The sequence below is a fragment of the Portunus trituberculatus genome, chromosome 33, assembly GCF_017591435.1.
Source record: "Portunus trituberculatus isolate SZX2019 chromosome 33, ASM1759143v1, whole genome shotgun sequence".
NCBI classification, from domain to species: domain Eukaryota; kingdom Metazoa; phylum Arthropoda; class Malacostraca; order Decapoda; family Portunidae; genus Portunus; species Portunus trituberculatus.
Genome location: NC_059287.1, coordinates 14310134 through 14317893, shown reverse-complemented (window position 1 = coordinate 14317893; position 7760 = coordinate 14310134). Strand labels below are relative to the sequence as shown.

At 38.5% G+C, this 7760-nt stretch overlaps 1 long non-coding RNA gene across 1 annotated transcript; it reads left to right on the top strand.

Moving 5' to 3' along the window:
- Positions 1–970: 970 nt before the first annotated feature.
- Positions 971–3817, top strand: LOC123512391. The gene is made up of 2 exons (XR_006677083.1): positions 971–1431; positions 2012–3817. It is a non-coding gene; the product is annotated as an uncharacterized LOC123512391 (long non-coding RNA).
- The last annotated feature ends 3943 nt before the right edge of the window (positions 3818–7760 follow it).

The following is a 7760-nucleotide window of genomic DNA, read 5'->3' as shown; positions in this document are numbered from 1 at the left end:
CTTCATGTTACTAGTGTGTGTGTGTGTGTGTGTGTGTGTGTGTGTGTGTGTGTGTGTGTGTGTGTGTGTGTGTTGGCAGCATTGCAGGGTATAATGGTAAGGTGTGTTGTGGGTTGATATTACAGAGAAGAGGGTGTTTTCGTGTGTTTGCATTTGTTACATCTGGCATTTTCATATGGAAGTGTGTAGGATGAACGAATCAATTTATTTATTCTCCATTGCTAGTTTTCTCTTTCCATTTTAAACAGTATGTAGTGTAATGACTTTAAAATTGTCCTCTTTTTAATCTTTCCGTTCTTCTTCTTCTTTTTCTTCTTCTTCTTCATTGTAAATATCTGTAGCTAAAATAAAGATAATAATAATAATAACAATAATAATAATAATAATAATAATAATAATCATACTACACAAACTAGTCATTTATGGCAGATAGTGTTAATTTGAAGAGGAAAGCTTAATAATTGACTTAGCTAATCCTTTCTCCTGGACCACTTAAAGGAAAAAACTTGACTTTCATATATAAAAAAGAAAAAAATTGAAAAAAAAACTAATTATATTTCACACAATTCATGGGTTGCCTTGTGTGTACCTGTGTGCACCTGTGTGACTCATTAGTGCAGGTGTGGACAGTGGCACAACACCTGTACAATTCTGAGTCTTGGCAGTGATTGCTGGAAACACTCAACACCATCACTATCACCACTATCACCACCATTAATAGACACAACATCACAAACTTGAATATAAATTGATACACTTCAAGACTCATCACTCAGTCACTCGTACATGCATCATAATCATCACCACCATCACACACACACACACACACACACACACACACACACACACATCACTTATAGGAGAGATGTGAAAATATAGCTTCTCATAGAAGGGTGGAAGCATGGAATAGTTTAGACGTGGAAGTGGTCAATGATCATCACCACCATCACATTAATAGATACACACACACACACACACACACACACACACACACACACACACACACACACACACATCACCACAACCACCACCACCACCACAAACTAGTCACCACACATAAACTCACCCATCACACACAGCCAAACCCTCACCAAGTCACCACACACAACTGCACTCAATCACACAGTCACCACACATGCACTTAAACCCACTCAATGCATCACAATTTAATAGGCAAGGGTATTATTTGTGTGTGTGTGTGTGTGTGTGTGTGTGTGTGTGTGTGTGTGTTGAGCCTTATTAATCATGCAAAGGAGTGGAGATACATGAAGGAATGACTGTATATTGTAGGTTCATTGCAAGTAAGGCTGTTATTTGGCTCCACTTATGCATTGATTCCTTGTCTATTAAAATGAATCAGTTAAAATGTGTTGGTTGGTTCTGCCTTGCTGAGAGAGAGAGAGAGAGAGAGAGAGAGAGAGAGAGAGAGAGGTGATGTGTTTGTGTGTCTAGGCTGAGTTAGAATGGGTATATAGTATTGAAAAAATATTAGTTGGTTATTAATTTTTATAATGAGGCTTTTTGAAGTTAAGAGAGAGGGAGGTAAAGGTGTGTGTGTGTGTGTGTGTTTAGCAGCATTCACAGCATACAGCACAGCATAAACAGCATCACTTAAGGGTATACATAGAGCTGTGTTGGCATAATATGTACAGTACAGTATAGGATTATGTAAAGCTAACTGTCCTCTGCACACTCTAGACTTTATTATCACATTTTAATTTCTTTTTTTTTTTTTTTTTTTGGCTCATTTTGATTTTTGGTATAGTGATCAGGAAAGAGTGAAAATTTATACCTTTCATGCATTAATTAATTCATTCTCATCATCTCCCACTTTTTTTTTCCTATTAAAATTGAGTCTTTCCTTTTTCTTTTTATTCATGCATAGTTTATTCATCCCCATATTATATTTTTCTTCTTTCTACCTCATCTCAGCATCATCATCAATATTTACAATAGCATCATTTTTTCCATCTTTTTTTTCTATTTTCTTTGCTTCTGGTAGCATTTTGAGAGAGAGAGAGAGAGAGAGAGAGAGAGTTTCATGTGGTGTTAGAGAGTAGTGTCTAATATTATGTGTGTCAAAATGAGAACAGCTCCTCACCATTTATTGAGTTGGATCTCCCTCCCGCCACCTCTCCTCTCCCTTAAACTAGCAAAGAATGAGAGAATCAGACTCCATCACTGAGGAATTCAAGCCTTTTTGACACCACACTTTTCAACACGTACTCGGGATTAGGAACAGAGAGGAAAAAAAAAAAAAAAAAAAACGAAGAGGATCAAACTCCAACAATTAAGAGATCCACCATTTTTACACATTTAGAACCTAAGAAAATACATAATATAATGACTTTCCTCTTTTATCATAGAAACTACGTACGTACATATATACATACGTTAATGCATTCACTTTGAACAATGCACAATATGAAAATGCCAGTCAAACATAATGAATTTTTACTTTGAGAGTGGACTTGTTATTGAGACTCGAGTATGCACGACCGATTGAGTGATTTTGAGTACACGCGACCAATTAATAATTAGCTTGCCTGCCTTCACAATTCACTATGCAACAATTATAACACCACGGGAGAGAATTCTTAATCGTCTCCTATAGTTCAGGTCGAGGTCTGTTCTTCCATGGTCGATACAGGAAAGTTACTTCATTATTACAGTACATCAGTGCCAAAAACAGAGAAAAAAACCTGCGTATTGAAACTATAAGTGGACGCATTCTGAAACCTTGCTCGCATCTCCGCAGTCAGAATTCTCTATGTAGTAGAAGTGACATGGGTTTCCAAGGCTGTTTCTATGGTTCTAGTGAGATATTGACTACATTTCTGCATTATGAACTGAAGAAACACCCTTGGGAATCCGCCTGGTCATCTCTTTGGCCTTTGGAAACACTCGTAGTGAGAGAGCGTTTCAGAATGCGGGCATACGGGCGGAGACTGACAGTTGTATGGTGGCCAAGTAATGCATAGGGAATGAGGAATAGAACTGTGTCATGTATAGTGATTTGATGAAAGTAAACATGTAACAACGTCGATGAGTATAGCAATGTAAGGTGACAGTATGAGTATAGTGTATAACGAGGCTGAATAATATATAGGCACACGAAATACAATGTAAAACAGTGTGCATATAACAAGGACACCATCTAGGAGGCTGAGAACTCGTAAAATATACTGACATGATAAAAAAAAATTAAGCAGAGTATATATTTTGCCTAATCCAGCCATACAATTATACAGGCAGCATCCAGCCGAGCCTAGCCTAGCCGCGCACCAACACCACCACCTCGGCCAGCCCACCTTAGACCAACCTCGCTCTCTTTCGCTCCCAACCACATGCATTCTCCAATTAGAACTGGAGCGAGAGAGGGCGAGGTGTATTGAAGTAACGTGTATGAGTTTCAGAAAGCTTTATTTTGTGGAGGCTAGCGTGGCTTGGCTCAAGGTGGTCATATTTGTGTTACTGTGGCGGTGGAGCGTGGCAGCAGCTGGCGGTGTCGCTGTGTGTTGGTTTAATTAAATCTTCATGATCATCAATGTTCAGCGTATTGGCTTAATATCCTCTCGTCTTTTTTGCCTGTCTGTCTGTTTGTCTGTCTGTCATCTAATCTTTCCATTTATCTGTGTATTATTATTTCCTCTTTTCGTTTCCTTTCTCTCCATTACTCATGTTCTTACAAGTATTTTAATCTTATCTGTGTATGACTTAGTCAAATAAATGTATATTTATATTTTCTTAGCATTCCTAAAAAACATGTACATAAATTTTTGTTGTTGTTCTAAATGAATAAATAAAACCAATATGATTATGTCCTTTATGTATTACGAAGACAAATTATCCTACCGCGCGCGCACACTGGCTGGAGAACAAACAAACGAACGAACAGATTGAGAGAGAGAACCAACAGAGAACCAAGCAAATAAGACAATACTAATAAATACAACACGAAAATATAACAAGAATAATACTAAACATAATATATCAGAGAGAGAGAGAGAGAGAGAGAGAGAGAGAGAGAGAGAGAGAGAGAGAGAGAGAGAGAGAAAGAAGCAAATACACCACTAGATAAATCCTCAAGACAAAACAATGAAATGCAATAAACACACGAGTAAAATGACAGCAAAGAAGAACACAAGTACCGCTATAAAAGATGAAAAGTGAGTCGCAGATCTTCACCTCATCATCATCATCAGCATCAGCGGAAGTCTTCAATCTTCACTCCTCACTCCTCAGTCCTCACACTTCAACCAGCAGGAACAAGGAAGTGAGGTCGGAAGTATCAGTTTCTCTAGTGATCTGAGGCCAGGACGGCGCCGAGACGAGGGCAGCAGACACAGTAAGTTCTCAGCTCACTGTGGCAAAGAAATCAAGCAATATTAAACACATTGGCGTGATGTATTGATGATTGTCTGATAATTGTCTTTTTTTATCTGTGTGTACTACATGTGTGTGTGTGTGTGTGTGTGTGTGTTTGCTGTGTTCCTGGGATTGTTTTACGTGATTTATTGTTTTTATTGCTGTGTTATCTTTTCATCCATCCATTCATTCTTTCTTTCATTTTTTTCTTTATTTCTTTTCCTTTTCCTTTCCTTCCATTTTCTTTTTCTTTTCTTTTTTTCGTTTCTTTTCTATTCCTTCCTTTCTTTCTTTCTTTTATTCATTCTTTCATTCATTCATTCCTTCATTCATTCATTCATTGCTGTTTTGGCGGCGCATTTCGGTCTGTGAATCACTCGTTCGGTCATTCAGTCACTCGTTACATTCACACATTCATCTAATTTATCCTTTTAATCAACTAGTTCTTTGGAATCAAATAGCCAGTAGACCACATAATAAATCAGTCAGTTTATGAAAGCCAGTCAGTCAATCAGTCAGTCAGTCATAGATAAGTTATTCAGTCGTTCACTCATCAAAACTTCAAATGCACGAGTTTTTCAGTGGAATGACTCAATGGAAGGTCAGTTTCCATGGCTGTTTTTGTGCACGTTGCCTGAAGAAGCTAACCTGACCTTCGTGTGTCTTAAAGAGTAGTTAGATTGCTTTGGTTCCTGACCGTAAAATGTGGATTATCATTCTAGCCTCGTCCAGTCACTCATACGCTCGTAACCCATCCCTCCTCCCTCCTCTCCCACCATCCACCCTACTCTCTCTCTCTCTCTCTCTCTCTCTCTCTCTCTCTCTCTCTCTCTCAGTATTCCCTTCACAGGATCCACCCCATTCCTACATGCATACATTCATACATACATCCATAAGAGAAAGGCCTGGGTCGATATATCAAGTCAGTTTTCTTTCAAAGTACTGCCTAAGTTGATTTGTGCTTTGTGCCTCGACCGCTGGCTGTGTCCGGCCATGCAAGCTGATAAGGGAGAAATGAAAAGCTGTGTCTGTTCTTGGTTATGGCTCGTATTGTCAATATTCTCAGACATCTGCGCTTCACCTCCACTATTTCAAAAGGCTTTTATCGGATTTACATGAGTTTCTTTCAAGGTGTTTTTACGGTTCTAGAAGCAGATTGATAAGATTTCTTCATTATTAACTGGAGAAACACTCTTGAAAACCCTGCCAATCATTACTGTGGGCTTGGAAAATTGTAATGGTGAGAGAATAAAGCTTTTCTAAGGTGTTTTTATGGCTCTAAAAGCAGATTGACAAGATTTCTATATTATTAACTGAAGAAACACTCTTGAAAAACCTGCTAATCATCTCATGTGGCCTTGGAAAATAGTCGTGGTGAGCAAAGCGTTTTTTAATACAGACCTTTAGTCACAGTTAAATCTAATCCTCCTCTCATTCTTTTAGTGAAGCGAGGCGAGGTTTGAGATCTAAAACTATATTGAAAGAAAAATAATATACTTAAAATTCTCCTTAAACTATATTCTAATTAAATTATACTGCTTTTAATAGACTTTTAGGAGAGAGAGAGAGAGAGAGAGAGAGAGAGAGAGAGAGAGAGAGAGAATGCCTGACAACAGAAGCCTCGTCCTGCAGTTAAGCAGTTAATACAGAGCTAAACTTCAATACAGTAAGAGTCTAAATCCTCAAGAAATACATAGTAAAGTAGACCTTCGGGACATTAATATTCTCTCCCTTAGGGCAAAATTTGAGTATTTCCACGTGGGAGAGAGAGAGAGAGAGAGAGAGAGAGAGAGAGAGAGAGAGAGAGAATGTAAAAGTGAAATAGTGAAATGTAGTAATATGTAACACTCTCTCCCTCTCTCTCTCTCTCTCTCTCTCTCTCTCTCTCTGTGTGTGTGTGTGTGTGTGTGTGTGTATTCCGCCGACTGAATGAGAGAGAGAGAGAGAGAGAGAGAGAGAGAGAGAGAGAGAGAGAGAGAGAACTGATATTAAAACGAAATAATGAAAATATGTAACTCTCTCTCTCTCTGTATTTCGCCGACTGAGTAGCCACGCTCCCTGACTGACGCCCCCGCTGACTGACTGACTGACTGACTGTAGGTTAGGATTGCCCCCAGAGGTAATGGCGGTTCCCTGACTGACAGCTTCCGGCCAAGTTAGTAAGGCCACTCACGCAACACACTCGCTCTCTCTCTCTCTCTCTCTCTCTCTCTCTCTCTCTCAAATCAAATAAAAAATCTCCTTTTTTTCCATTCTTTCTTTCTTTCTTTCTTTCTTTCTTTCTTTCTTTCTCTTCTCTCTCTCTCTCTCTCTCTCTCTCTCTCTCTCTCTCTCTCTCTCTCTAAAATCAAATGAAAACTCTCTCTCTCTCTCTCTCTCTCTCTCTCTCTCTCTCTCTCTCTCTCTCTCTCTCTCTCTAAAATCAAATGAAAACTCCTCTCTCTCTCTCTCTCTCTCTCTCTCTCTCTCTCTCTCTCTCTGATCTTCTAAAGCGCGTTTAAGATCCGTTTTCCTCTTCCCTTCAAAGAAAACGTAGGGAATGTTATGAAATACTTGAGTTACGAGTAATATGGACGAGTTTGAAGCTGTTTTTGGTCTCTAAATGATTCTAGTACGAGAAGTAAAGCGAATGAGACAAAGGAGATTAGGAACGAAGATAAAAGGAAGAAATGAGAAAGTAAAACAAGTAAGTGTAGATTAAAGTTAGTAATTGTGAGTTTTGCAGTGTAAATATTGGAGTGAACGATGTTATGAGAGAAAGCTTTTATTCTCAAAGTTTTCCACTATTTCAAAAAGCTTTATTGAAATTTTACAAGAATTTTTTAAGGTGTTTTTACGGTTCTAGAGTCAGATTGATAAGATTTCTACATTATTAACTGGAAAAATGCTCTTGAAAACCCTGCTAATCATCTCTGTCCTTATAAAACAGTCCTATTGAGAGAATAAAGCATCTTTAAGCAAGTTTTTAGGGTTCTAGAGGCAGATTGATAAGATTTCTACATTATTAACTGGAAAAACGCTCTTGAAAACCCCTTCGAAAATATTCGTGGTGAAAGAATAAAGCTATTTGAGCAGGTTTTTACGGTTCTAGAGGCAATGACAAGATTTCTACTTTATCAACTGGAGAAACACTTGAAAACCCCGCTAGTCATCTCTGCGGCCTTGGAAAATAGTCGTGGTGAAAGAATAAAGCATTTTTGAGCAGGTTTTTACGGTTTTAGAGGCAGAATGACAAGATTTCTGCATTATAAACTGGAGAAACACTCTTGAAAACCCCGCTAGTCATCTCTGTGGCTTCGGAAAACAGTGGTGTTGAGAGAGCAAAGAGGGATAAAATGTATGCCCATTGCTTTTATCATTTAGAGAGAGAGAGAGAGAGAGAGAGAGAGAGA